This window comes from Microcaecilia unicolor, chromosome 1 (genome assembly GCF_901765095.1).
Source record: "Microcaecilia unicolor chromosome 1, aMicUni1.1, whole genome shotgun sequence".
Classification (NCBI taxonomy): domain Eukaryota; kingdom Metazoa; phylum Chordata; class Amphibia; order Gymnophiona; family Siphonopidae; genus Microcaecilia; species Microcaecilia unicolor.
The window spans coordinates 241196176-241211112 of record NC_044031.1 but is presented as its reverse complement, the minus strand read 5'-3'; the positions used below and the strand labels follow the sequence as shown (position 1 = coordinate 241211112).

Below are 14937 nucleotides of genomic sequence, written 5' to 3'. Positions count from 1 at the left end.
GAAAGTCCCCATTTCGCTATCGCTGCTTCAGGGGTTTAACACGCTTGTAAAGACTCCAAACTTGTTCTCGTCTGCTCTCGCTCAAAGACATCTACACACTCCCATGTCTCATGTGCTGTACTCTGAAGACGAGCCTGTAACTGACTCACATATGCCTTCAATTTATTAATTAGTGACGTAAAACTCCACCTTGCCTGTGAGCCAATCTGAGGATATCATTGTCTAAAGAATACCTGGTACACTGTGAGGCATATTTTCAAAGCACTTAGCCTTCCAAAGTTCCATAGGTTTCTATGGAACTTTGGAAGGCTAAGTGCTTTGAAAATATGCCTCTGTGTGTCACTTTTCTTTACTGAACTCACTTCAGATTTTATTCCTGGAGCATTCCAGGACAGAGAAGGCATTATTTATGGGTATCTTTTGGGGGAATGAGTGTTTCAGAAAACAGATCAGACCTTGCCAGGACCCACAGTAATCCACTTTATTCCTGGGTTGTTCATGGGAGTAGAGATGGATAGGCTTCATATTGAATTGCCTGGTGACTCTCTCAGTTAACACCACACTACATAGCACACTCCAAGCTACATTTTCTACTTTGCTTTGGCCTTATGGAATGGTTTGCCACAATAACTTAAGACTGAACCTATTGTTTATGACTAGAAAAATCAAAGGAGTTTATGGTAAGGAAGAACAGAATAGAAAGTTCATTAATAAAGAAATAAACACAAGAAAAGACGTTAAATTACATCAAGGTCCATCACCCTGTCTCTGACAGTGGCCTGGCTGAGTCACAAGTAAGCTGGCAGATCCCAAAAAGTGGATTTAATAAGGATTATGACTTTATCCCCTCCCCCCAGAATCCATGAACGCTGCCTCTTTAGTTTCTCTAAACTGGGAATCAAACACATCTCTATTCGTGACAATGAGCATCAGTCACAAAGTATTAGATAAACAAGGTGTCTATTTGATTCAGTTAACAGGTAAATCAGTAATTACTGATTTTCATACCTTGTTTACAAATCGGCTTCAGTTCTCATCAAGTCATGCACCACAGCTCAAAGATAAATATATCCAACAATTTCCCACAACACAGTTTCATTTTTAAAGCTATTTTACAATGTTCATATTTGTTATTGTCCATGATTTATTTTTCAAGGTTCATACTATCAGCACAACAAACAACAATTTTGGAATCCAGTGGGCAGCATACATTTTACTGAGGATCTGTGGTGTTATTTTAGTGAGTTGACAGTTTCACAGGAGACTACTACCTTACAGCCATAAATATACTAGTGATAATAGTTACCAATAAAAGCATAATTTTATGTAATACGTTCTGTGAATATATAGATCCTTTATGTAAAAATTTCTCTTTCCTGGGGAGAAAAGGAGCTGGATTAGACAGCAGAAGTAGTGTTCACTGCTGTTCCCCAGCCTCACTCTCCCCTCCCCTCCTTTCCCTGCAAGCTCCCTGGAAGAGAGAAGCTGAAGCAGAACACCCTGCTGTTCTGGAGTCTGAAAAACTTAAAAAACAATGATAAACGGTTGCTTTACATCTTCAAGCTTCATCATTTGAAATATGCTATTGGGTACTTTCTTGTGATTAAAGTGGTTTCACAGAAGAATATAAAAGTAATAGGCAGAAAAAAAATTAAAACCACCCAGAAATGTAAATCCTACATTTGACGTTCCAATCCTTAAAAAGGTTAAAAATCACATTTAAGTAATCAAGCTAATTATTGATTTGCAGCTTTTCCTATTTGAAGTTCCACACAAGATAAAAAGAAAAGAAACAAGCATCCTATAAATTTAATAATCCTGCACCGAGAAAAGCTTACACAAATGATCATAACATGCAGACCAATTTGTTTCAACTGAGCTAATATACCACCACAATTTGGCAACATTCCTTTCCTTCCACCCAATGATCAAGAATCAGACAGGCAAAGCAGTAAAATACATTATGACGTTTATATATAGCTTCAAATGAGTAAAAGCCATTTTTTTCAATTTCAGGACTAGAAAATACGATCCACTTGTAAATTTAATATTTTCATTATGATTAGAATGAAAGCTATGTACCAGGCGCTTGCATTATTCTATTCTTACTAGATTACTAGAAATTATGCTTGATGCTTGGCTTACTAAATGTGTACAAAGGACTGAGGAGGAGGAGGAGGGTCAAAGAAAAGTACCCTGTCAGAAATAAAAATCAATCACCCAACTGTAACAATGGTCCACTGATGTTGATAATGATGCTATTTAAGTGTAGTTTCCGAATAAAAATCTATTTAAAGCATCTGACGGATAAGCAGGTGGCTTGGAGTAAATTCACTGGTACTTAAAACCTCAGCCCACGCCGAACTACTTCAGGACAGAAGAGACACAGCACCATCTACAGACAATAAAAAAATAACCCAACAGTGTACTAACTTGTTCCTTTACATAAAACCCCTGGAGTTCTAATGCTATGACATAAAAACTAGCCAAAACAGTCAGACTATAACGTCATTAAAAGTGAATTTAAATATAGAAATATTATACATTTATTTTAAACAATTTCTTGACCAAATTCATCATAAAAGGCAAATGAGTATCTCTATCTTATATAGACATATCTCAGAATCTGTGTGTGTATGTACTCTGACTATACCTCAGGAATTATATGCAAAAAGTACTATGGATGAAAAGTAATAGTTACTTCTTTTTTTTTTATACAATGTATTAAACACAATAGTATCTGAACATTTTTTTAAAAACATGCAGGCACTTTTGAAGATTAAAACACTCTAATTATGACTTGTTTGCCTTTTGCATATCTTATGGTCAGTTGGTTTAGAATTCAATGTTCTACTATTATCCACAGAACGTAGAAGTTTCTCTCCTATTGGTGGCTATCAATATTTGCAAATACTAAATAGGTTCCTTCATTATCAGTTTAAACCAATTTTCACCTACAAATTCCCAGATTTTTGCACAGATAAAAATCAGTTTCATATGATTTTCACCCTAACTTCAACTCCTCCAGCAGACCAGTGGGGCATATATAAAACTGGGCTGTACGTGAAACAAAAAAGTGTGGAAGGAGTATTCATATGCAGGCTACCGTTATAACCCCATGCCCATACTGAAAAGAAGAGATGGAAGCTACTGGCGGAAGGGGAAAGGTTTATCCACCATTGAATACACACTGATAAAAGAGACTTGAGAGCTGCTGTCACAGCCATTTCTAGGCAGGCAGAACTATGGTCAGCACATGATTAAAGGCCAGAGCTGTCATTCGAGTCATCATTGAGAAGGGAGGCACAACATATTCCTATCCCATGTTATGAAAAAACATGGGCAATGATGGAAGTCATCCAGACATTGAACACAAGGTATCATGCTTACTGCTGGGACAAAATGAGACTGGCAAGTTCTTCTTCCAGCCAGCATTCAATCTAAGTAGCATATATATCCAGCTTGGGACAATTAAAAACACTGTTAGAAATACACTTGAACGCTCTTCTTATTTCTTTCTGGGAGAAGTAAGATGTTCCTCACTTCCTTAAGCGTATGAAGATATTGTTATTTATGGAAGCACTAGTAAAAGAGGCCCGTTTCAGAGCAAATGAAACGGGCGCTAGCAAGGTTTTCGTCGCCAACACCCCCCCCCCTCCCTCCCTCCCTGGCCAACCCCTTCGTTGTTCTGCCATTGCTCCACCCCTAACGTCATGACGTTTGACGTGAGGGCGGGGCCCGGAGCGATTTCCCACCCCCCCGCCTCCCTCCCTGCCAACCCCTTCGTTGTTCTGCCATTGCTCCGCCCTCGAGGGCGGGGCCCGGAGCGATTTCCCACCCCCCGCCTCCCTCCCTGCCAACCCCTTCGTTGTTCTGCTATTGCTCCGCCCTCGAGGGTGGGGCCCGGAGCGATTTTGGTGGCTTCACCACCACGAACCTTCGAACCTTTTTGAAGGAAGTCAGGGCTTGGCTTCACTGACATCAGTGTCCTCAGAACGTTGAGGGTGAGTTTTATTATAATAGATATGATATGGGCTAATGAAAGTTCTCTGGTGTAGAATATAGGGGAGGTTATGGTCTGCTTTATGTCTGTACTAGCCGTTAAGCCCGTAAAAACGGGCGAGTATTGCAGCCCTCATCCCTTCCACCAATCCTCTCCCCCCCCCCCCCATATCCAGCAACCCTCCTCTTTCCCTTGGCCTCCCCCCTCCCCGCATGTCCAACAAACCTCCTCTCTGCCCTGCTCTCACCCCATGTCCAGCAACCATGCCCTCTCCCCCATGTCCAGCTACCCTCCTCGCCGCAGCTCCCTCCCCCCTCCATGCCGGGCCCCCTGCACTGACCTGATAGCGCCTCTCACTTCCGTGTGAAAGCGCTACAGGCAGCAGCAGATCGCTCTGCTGCTGCCTGCAGCGCTTCCACACAGAGGTGAGAGGCGCTGTCAGGTCAGTGCAGGGGGCCCAATACGGAGGGGGGCGGGAGCGGCGGCAGGGATGGGTGGAGGTTGGTTTGCGCGATGTTCGTTTCCAGGCGGCAGCGGCCGACAGTCCGACTCCATTTCCCTCTCAGTTCCGCCCTCTGTCATGACGATTTGACGCAAGGGCGGGACAGAGAGGGAAGTCTGTACTGCGCATTTGCAAGAGAAAAAGGAAACCGATATGGTTCTCCAAACAAGTGGCTGAGAAAATAAAGGCTAAAGAGTTGGCGTTCCAGAAATACAGAAAAACTCAAAAAGAGGAACACGGAGAGGAATACCAGATGAAACTGAAGAAAGCCAAGAGAGATACGTTTGGCCAAAGCGCGTGCGGAAGAACAAATGGCTAGAAAGGTAAGGAGGGGTGACAAAAATTTCTTCAGGTATATTAGTGAAAGGAAAAAGACTAAAAAGGAAATTGTGAGACTGAAAGATGCTGCGAACCGCTATATAGAAAACGACGAAGAAAAGGCAAATTTACTAAATAGATACTTTTGTTCTGTTTTCACAGAAGAAAATCCTGGAGAAGGACCGAGATGGACTGACAAAAGTACATGTGAGAGTGGAGTGGATTTAGCACCGTTCACAGAAGAGAGTGTGTATGAACAACTAGGAAACCTAAAGGTGGACAAAGCCATGGGACCGGACGGGATCCACCCCAGAATATTGAGGGAGCTTAGAGAGGTTCTGGCTGGTCCTCTTAAAGATTTAATAAATCTTTGGAGACGGGAGAGGTTCCATGCGATTGGAGAACGGCAGAGGTGGTGGTCCCTCTTCACAAAAGTGGTGATAGGGAAGAAGCTGGAAACTACAGGCCGATACTTCGGTTATTGGAAAAGTAATGGAAGCGATGCTAAAGGACAGGATAGTGAATTTCCTGGAAGCCAATAAGTTGCAAGATCCGAAACAACATGGTTTTACCAAAGGGAAATCGTGTCAAACGAATCTCATTGAATTCTTTGACTGGGTGACTGGAGAACTGAATCAAGGACGTGCTATGGACGTAATCTACTTAGATTTCAGCAAAGCTTTTGACACGGTTCCCCACAGGAGGCTCTTGAATAAACTGGACAGGCTGAAGATAGGACCTGAAGTGGTGAACTGGATTAGGAACTGGTTGACGGACAGAAACCAGAGGGTGGTGGTAAATGGAATTCGCTCGGAGGAGGGGAAGGTGTGTAGTGGAGTGCCTCAGGGATCGGTGCTGGGATCAATTCTGTTCAATATATTTGTGAGTGACACTGCTGAAGGGTTAGAAGGTAAAGTTTGCCTTTTTGCGGACGATACTAAGATTTGTAACAGAGTGGACACCGGGGAGGGAGTGGAAAACATGAAAAAGGATCTGCGGAAACTAGAAGAATGGTCTACGGTTTGGCAATTAAAATTCAATGCGAAGAAATGCAAAGTGATGCACTTAGGGAGTAGAAATCCACGGGAGAAGTATGTGTTAGGCGGGGAGAGTCTGATAGTTACGGATGGGGAGAGGGATCTTGGGGAGATAGTATCGGAGGATCTGAAGGTGACGAAACAGTGTGACAAAGCGGTGGCCGTAGCCAGAAGGTTGCTAGGCTGTATACAGAGAGGTGTGACCAGCAGAAGAAAAGAGGTGTTGATGCCCCTGTATAAGTCGTTGGTGAGGCCCCACCTGGAGTATTGTGTTCAGTTCTGGAGGCCGTACCTTGCTAAGGATGTAAAAAAAATGGAAGCGGTGCAAAGAAAAGCTACGAGAATGGTATGGGATTTGCGTTAAAAGACGTATGAGGAGAGACTTGCAGACCTGAACATGTATACCCTGGAGGAAAGGAGAAACAGGGGTGATATGATACAGACGTTCAAATATTTGAAAGGTATTAATCCGCAAATGAACTTTTTCCGGAGATGGGAGGGCGGTAGAATGAGAGGACATGATATGAGAGTGAAGGGGGGCAGACTCAAGAAAAATGTCAGGAAGTATTTTTTCACGGAGAGAGTGGTAGATACTTGGAATGCCCTCCCGCAGGAGGTGGTGGAGATGAAAACGGTAGCGGAATTCAAGCATGCGTGAGATAAACATAAAGGAATCCTGTGCAGAAGGAAAGGATCCTCAGAAGCTTAGCTGAGATTGGGAGGCGGGGCTGGTGTTTGGGTGGTGGGGCTAGTTCTGGGCAAGACTTCTACGGTCTGTGTCCTGAAAATGGGGCTAGTTCTGGGCAAGACTTCTACGGTCTGTGTCCTGAAAATGGGGCTAGTTCTGGGCAAGACTTCTACGGTCTGTGTCCTGAAAATGGCAGATACAAATCAAGGTAAGGTATACACAAGAAGTAGCACATATGAGTTTATCTTGTTGGGCAGACTAGATGGACCGTGCAGACGTATGAGGAGAGACTTGCAGACCTGAACATGTATACCCTGGAGGAAAGGAGAAACAGGGGTGATATGATACAGACGTTCAAATATTTGAAAGGTATTAATCCGCAAATGAACTTTTTCCGGAGATGGGAGGGCGGTAGAATGAGAGGACATGATATGAGAGTGAAGGGGGGCAGACTCAAGAAAAATGTCAGGAAGTATTTTTTCACGGAGAGAGTGGTAGATACTTGGAATGCCCTCCCGCAGGAGGTGGTGGAGATGAAAACGGTAGCGGAATTCAAGCATGCGTGGGATAAACATAAAGGAATCCTGTGCAGAAGGAAAGGATCCTCAGAAGCTTAGCTGAGATTGGGAGGCGGGGCTGGTGTTTGGGTGGTGGGGCTAGTTCTGGGCAAGACTTCTACGGTCTGTGTCCTGAAAATGGGGCTAGTTCTGGGCAAGACGTCTACGGTCTGTGTCCTGAAAATGGCAGATACAAATCAAGGTAAGGTATACACAAGAAGTAGCACATATGAGTTTATCTTGTTGGGCAGACTAGATGGACCGTGCAGGTCTTTTTCTGCCATCATCTACTATGTTACTATGTTACTATTTGCAGGTGAGTCGGTCACTTGCCGTTTATATGTTTGATGTGCTTATCCACTGCATTTGTTTCCTTTGTACAACTCTATGTTGGGGGGAGGGGAGGATTCTCCAGATATGCAGCCAATAAATTTGTGCAAATAAAATACACATCCCACTGAGTAAATGAAACTGAAGTACAGGAGCTACCCTATGGTCTACGTCTCCTTAGATTACCTTTTCCAAGCATTTAGAAAATAAGAAATTAACAGCTTCTACTGAGCATCATGGGCCTGAAGGATATGGTACAAATCAATGAAATGATCCAAAGCCACTGACAACCGTGTACAAAAAGCCCCATAATACCAGAAATTACCTTGTACAAGAATCTGATTTGCTTACTTCCGTCATCTATAGGAAGGAAACTAGGGCCAACAAAGGTAAAAATAGACCATCTAAATTGACTAAAAGAACATTTACCCTTGGATTCTATATATAGTGCCAATAGGCACCAGAATGTGTGTGTGGATTGGCCACTTAATTGGTGCTCAACTGAAGTTGCACATGGATTTCCCCTGAACTTTATTCTATATCTTGGCACCTAACTTTTCTTGCACACATCCCAAAAGGGGACTTGGCCATGGGAGGGGTATGGGCATTCCCAAAAGTTAGGCGCCAAATTATAGAATATTGCCGTTCCGCACCTAAGTTTGCATGCCAAACTTACAGTTCTTTCTATCATGCATAAGTCTGCTGCAACCTGCGCGCTATGCTGATATTCTGTAAAGTTTGGGCCCGAACTTTACAGAATATCAGCATAGTGCGCAGGTTGCAGCAGACTTATGCCTGATAGAAAGAACTGTAAGTTTGGCATGCAAACTTAGGTGCGGAACGGCAATATTCTATAATTTGGCGCCTAACTTTTGGGAATGCCCAAACCCCTCCCATGGCCATGTCCCCTTTTGGGATGTGTGCAAGAAATGTTAGGTGCCAAGATACAGAATAGAGTGCAGGGGAAATCCAGGTGTGTCTGCTCTGTGCTGGTACAGGTGACCTGTCTACCGCTGGTTGGGGCCTTTGGGTCTTTGACTCAGGACACCCTTCCCAGCAACTGAGGGCTCACCCACCAGTCGACCACAGTGACTGCTTGCGAAGGCCACAATGAGCTTGACAAGAGTCTTTTGCCCTTCAACTGCTACAAGAAATGGCCATTCAACTCCAGCAACTGTCCAGGGTGGTTCAGGAACTGACTCAACCTGTGGACAATCTGCAAAACTCAGGCATATCGCAGTTTGGATTGAGAGCCAACTTGTCCATGACTCCCCCAGTTCTGCTCTCCACGCCTGGTGGCTCAGGTCTCTGGCTTGCTCCTCCTCCCTGGTTTGACAGAAATCCAAATTCTTGCCATGGGTTTCTGAATCAGTGCCGGGCAAGATGGTGGAGGCTATTATTAAGAATAAAATTGCAGAGCATATACAAAAACATGGACTGATGAGACAAAGTCAGCACGGATTTAGTGAAGGGAAGTCTTGCCTCACCAATCTAATGCATTTTTTTGAGGGGGTAAGCAAACATGTGGACAATGGGGAGCCGGTTGATATTGTATATCTGGATTTTCAGAAGGCGTTTGACAAAGTGCCGCACGAAAGACTCCTGAAGAAATTGCAGAGTCATGGAATCGGAGGTAGGGTATTATTATGGATTAAGAACTGGTTGAAAGATAGGAAGCAGAGAGTAGGATTGCGTGGCCAGTATTCTCAGTGGAGGAGGGTAGTTAGTGGGGTCCCGCAGGGGTCTGTGCTGGGTCCGTTGCTTTTTAATGTATTTATAAATGACCTAGAGATGGGAATAACTAGTGAGGTAATTAAATTCGCCGATGACACAAAATTATTCAGGGTCGTCAAGTCGCAGGAGGAATGTGAACGATTACAGGAGGACCTTGCGAGACTGGGAGAATGGGCGTGCAAGTGGCAGATGAAGTTCAATGTTGACAAGTGCAAAGTGATGCATGTGGGTAAGAGGAACCCGAATTATAGCTACGTCTTGCAAGGTTCCGCGTTAGGAGTTACGGATCAAGAAAGGGATCTGGGTGTCGTCGTCGATGATACGCTGAAACCTTCTGCTCAGTGTGCTGCTGCGGCTAGGAAAGCGAATAGAATGTTGGGTGTTATTAAGAAGGGTATGGAGTCCAGGTGTGCGGATGTTATAATGCCGTTGTATCGCTCCATGGTGCGACCGCACCTGGAGTATTGTGTTCAGTACTGGTCTCCGTATCTCAAAAAAGATATAGTAGAATTGGAAAAGGTACAGCGAAGGGCGACGAAAATGATAGTGGGGATGGGACGACTTTCCTATGAAGAGAGGCTGAGAAGGCTAGGGCTTTTCAGCTTGGAGAAGAGACGGCTGAGGGGAGATATGATAGAAGTGTATAAAATAATGAGTGGAATGGATCGGGTGGATGTGAAGCGACTGTTCACGCTATCCAAAAATACTAGGACTAGAGGGCATGAGTTGAAGCTACAGTGTGGTAAATTTAAAACGAATCGGAGAAAATTTTTCTTCACCCAACGTGTAATTAGACTCTGGAATTCATTGCCGGAGAACGTGGTACGGGCGGTTAGCTTGACGGAGTTTAAAAAGGGGTTAGATAGATTCCTAAAGGACAAGTCCATAGACCGCTATTAAATGGACTGGAAAAATTCCTCATTTTTAGGTATAATCTTGTCTGGAATGTTTTTACGTTTAGGGAGCGTGCCAGGTGCCCTTGACCTGGATTGGCCACTGTCGGTGACAGGATGCTGGGCTAGATGGACCTTTGGTCTTTCCCAGTATGGCACTACTTATGTACTTATGTACTTATGTAGTGTTCAAACTGCAGGCTCAAGATTTCATGTCAAATATAGCCAAGGTGGCCTACCTTATTTCGCTCCTAATGGGCCCTGAGCTCGCCTGGGTGTCCCCCTTGTGGGAATGCAATGATTCAATGCTAAATGATTTAGCAGGATTTCTAAGTCACTTTAGACAAATCTTTGAAGAACCCGGCAAGGCCTCCTCTGCCACTTCTGAGCTACTGAACCTCCGACAAAAGACTCAGACTCTGGGCAACTACGCCATCCACTTTTGGACCTTGGCGGATGAGCTTGAATGGAACAATGAGAGAGTCTAGTCGCTATGTTTTGGCAAGGGTTGTCTCCTCACATCGAGGAAGAGCTGACTGGATGACACGTCCCGCCAGTTCTAGATAACTTGATTTCCTTGTGCACCCAGGTCGATATCCATTTATTGGAATAGGCCCTGGAGTGCCAGTGTACACGTAGATTCCTCTGGAAAGCCTCCAACTCCCGGCACAAGGTTACATCTACTCTCTAGAGGGTGACATCATCCACCAAGAAAGGGAAGCTCATGCGAGTTGAGCATCTGGGCCTCTCAGACCAAGAGAAATAACGGAGATGGTCCCAGGATCTCTGCCTCTATTGTGGGGAGAAGGATCGCTATGCCCATCAATGTCCCAGAAAGTCGTGAAACCACTCCACCTAGTTCTGGCTGGAGAAGCAGGACTATGCATTCCCAAACGAGTTCTCCGATCACAGTTACTGGTCCCTGTTGCAGCCCAAGGTAATTACTGAGGCATTCATCAATTCTGGGGCTGGTCTGGCATCACCACATCTCTACATTGGAGTTGCCTCAACCCATTTCAGTGTCTTCCATCTATGGCAATGTACAAGGAGTTATTAAGGAAAGAATGGCACCCCTCTGTGTTAAGACAGGTGCATTACTTAAGGAGGCTCTCTATTTCTATGTCCTGCATGCGGCGGTGAATCCCATCATTCTGGGCCTCCTCTGGCTTCAGAGACATAACCCATGTATCGACTGGCAGCAAGACGAGTTACTAGCCTAGAGTCAGTCCTGACAATGGACCCGTGTGAGGTCAGTTATGCCCTCTCCATCGATGACTCTCGCTTCCCTTGGTCTAAAGAAGAACATTCCCCGGACTTTTCTAGGCTATGCAGATGTATTTTCCAAGCAACAAGTGGAAGTTCTTCCTCCTCACTGGGATTATGATTGCGCTATTAACTTCCTACATGGGAAGATGACTCCTAGGGGTAGAATCTATCCCCTCTCGCGCCTGGAGACTGAAGCAATGTCCACCTATATCAAAGAAAATCTGAAGTGAGGGTTCATCCACCCATCCATATCTCCTGTTGGAGCGGGGTTTTTCTTTGTTGGCAAGGAAGACAAGGGGCTCTGTCCCTGCATAGATTACAGGGGCTTGAATGCTATCACAGTTAAAAACAAATACCCCCTTCCCCTCATTTCTGAACTATTCGACCGTCTCCAGGGGTCTCATATTTACATGAAACTAGACCTTAGAGAAGCCTATAATCTGGTCCGAAAATGGGAAGGCGACAAATGGAAGGTCACATTCAATACGAGAAATGGGAATCGCAAATACCTGGTCATGCCCTTTAGATTGGCCAACGCCCCCGTAGTGTTCCAAAACTTTGCCAACAATGTCTTTCGGGATCTCCTATATCAATGTGTCCCTAATCTACCTGGATGACATCCTGATTTTCTCCCAGTCTCTGGAACAACACTGACAGCACATCCTGACGGTGCTCCAGTGCCTAAGTCTAAATACATTGTTTCTGAATTTAGAGAAATGCATCTTTGAATGTACAGAGTTGCCCTTTCTGGGGTACATCATGTCGGTCCAAGGATTACATATGGACCCGACCAAACTAGTCGCGATCCTGGACTGGCCTTGACCTCGACCTCTGGGGCAACAGGCACTTCAATGTTTTTTAGGGTTCTCCATTACTGACAGTTCATTCAAAACTACTCTTCAATTGCAGCACCACTGACGACATTAACCCGAAAGGCAGCAGACCACCCCCCCCCAAGAATGACCTCTGGAGGGAATAGAAGCCTTCGCCCGTCTGAAGCAAGCCTTCACCACTGCCTCAATTCTCCAACATTCAGACCCAGAGAGATACTTCTATGTGAAGGTCAATGCCTCCTGTATATGGGTTGTAGCTATCGTATCTCAGGCAGACCACCGTGGAAAACTGTTCCCCTGTGCCTACTACTCAAAGATGTTTTCTACGGCTCAAAGAAATTATGCTATCAACGATCAGGAACTTATAGCCATAAAATTGGCCCTGGAAGAGTGGAGCCATCTATTCGAAGGGGCTAAGCACCCATTCATAGTATATATACGATCATAAAAACCTCTTACATCTGCATGAAGCACAATGTCTTAACCCACACCAAGCCCTATTCTTTTCCCGCTTCAGTTTCCATTTACATTTCCAGCCTGTGGAGAAGAATGGCAGGACAGATGTTCTCTCACGCTCAATGGAGACCACTGAAGGGGTTCCCAAGGTCCAACATATTATCGACCCAGTCAAGATCTTGTCAGTTACCATCTTGCCAATACCCAAAGGCAAAACTGTCATATCCAAACAACTCCGCACGACTGTTCTCAAATGGGGCCATGATACTAAAATAGCAGGTCATCCTGGGATTCATGGACTGCTGAATTGATATCACGCTCATACTGATGGCCCATTCTAAACAAAGTCAAGAAAGACTATGTCAGGGCCTGACTGGACTGTGTGCGACAGAAACCATCTCACAGCCACCATTGGGGTCTCCTGCAACCACCTACAGTACCAAGGAGGCCACAGAGACATGTCATGATGGACTTCATCATGGACCTCCACTGCTTGAATAGTTTTTCCCACTATTAGGGTGGTAGTAGACCACTCCTCAAAGATGGCCCACTTTATCCCTCTTACCAGCCCTTCCGTCCGCTCCTGTTCTTGCTCAACACTTTTTACAGGAGATCATCCGTCTACATGGGTTACCCGAATCAATCATCTCCGATCGGGTAGTTCAATTTATGTCCAAGTTCTGGCTGTGCCTTGATCAATCTCTGCTGGTAAAACTCAAGTTCTCGTCTGGATACCACCCCCAGATCAACAGACAGACCGAGCGAGTACTGGTACTCCTGCCTGTGGCTAAGGACCCTGGGGACGAGTATGAGGTCCAGAGCATCTTGAACTCCTGAAGGCATCACGGACGCTTGCAATACCATGTCACTTAGAAAGGCTACAGTCTTGAAGAGAATTTTTGGGCGCCAGTGGTCCAGGTCCATGCGCCTTTCCTTCTCTGTTGATTCTACTGTCTTCATCCCTGGAAGCCAGGGCCTCCTGTGGGGACCACGGGACCATTGAGGGTGAGGTACCGTCACGGCCACCACCATACCATGGGAGGCCACAGGTCAGCCAAGTGGCCACTCCGAACTGGCCGCCGATGGTCGCAGTTCTCATTGTGGTGGGGGGGATGCACATTCATAAGCCCCTCCGCAGCAGGGGCCTTAGGCAGGCAGGCATCTCAGGCACATTCTTCTGTGGGCTGGGCAGGACAGCACCAGATAACGCCAGCACGGGAAGGAGACTGAAACCTACAGATTCAGCATCTCCCTGCCTTTGCAACTTACTTTCTTCCCTGTAGTTGCTGGTCTTTGCAGTACCTGGGTATCAACTGGTTCCTGCCTTGTTGCTCCAGGGACTTCAGTTTGTTCCTGTCCCAGCTAGCCAAAGCCCGTCTTGGGATAAGGCTGCTTCAGTACTTCAGCGAGTTCCTGTCCCAGCCAGCCAAAGCTCGTCTTGGGATAAGGCTGCTCCAGTACTTCAGCGAGTTCCTGTCCCAGCCAGCCAAAGCTCGTCTTGGGATAAGGCTGCTCCAGTGCTTCAGTTTTGTTCCTGTCTCAGCCCAGCCGAAGCCTGTCTTGGGATAAGGTTACTCCAGTGTTTCATGTTGCTCCTGTTGCAGCTCCGCCGAAGCCCACTGCAGGTTCAGGTGTTCCTGATCCGTGCCGGTACAGGTGACCTGTCTACCGACAGTTGGGGCCTCCGGATCTTCGACTCAGGACACCCTTTCTGGCAACCGATGGTTCACCCACCAGTTGACAGCAGTGACAGGAACACAGATAAGATACAGTAACAAGAGTTAGAAAATAAGGGGACTAATTTAAAGAAAGTTGCACATGAAATCAGAACTGTGCATGAATATAATCTCAGCTAGGCTAGAAGTGGATAAGCAAGTCCTGCTACAGTATGTGCAGTTGGTATTAGTCCTTCTGTGTATGACTAGCAAAGGCTTGGGAGAAGAACCAAGATTTCACCTGCTTTCCTTAAGTAGAGATAAGTCTTACATTGACCAAAATCTTTCAGGAAGTGCACTCCAGAGTGTGGGGCTACCACGTGGAAGGCTCACTGGTAGATGTCACATCGTGGGATGTCCTTTGCAGAGGGTGTGGTTAGAGATACTCCTTGAGAGGGCCTTTGTGACCTTGGAGGTTTGCAGAAAGAGCTCCTGTTCTTCAAGCACTCTGGTCCATTTCCTTTAAGAGCCTTGAAGATCAGAGATAAGTTTTTTTAAATTTAGCTCTGTATTGTACTAGTTAGCCAGTGAAGTTTTTACAGAAATGGTGTGTTGTGGTCACGTCACTAACAACCTTCTAGCAGTCTTGCTGCAGCAATCTGAAT

General features: G+C 45.4%; 1 protein-coding gene across 3 annotated transcripts in view; it reads right to left on the bottom strand.

Annotated features, from left to right (window-relative positions):
• Positions 1 to 14937, bottom strand: part of TEX10 (testis expressed 10) — a 236419-nt gene that overhangs the window by 114986 nt on the left and 106496 nt on the right. The gene's annotated exons all lie outside the window — the stretch shown is intronic.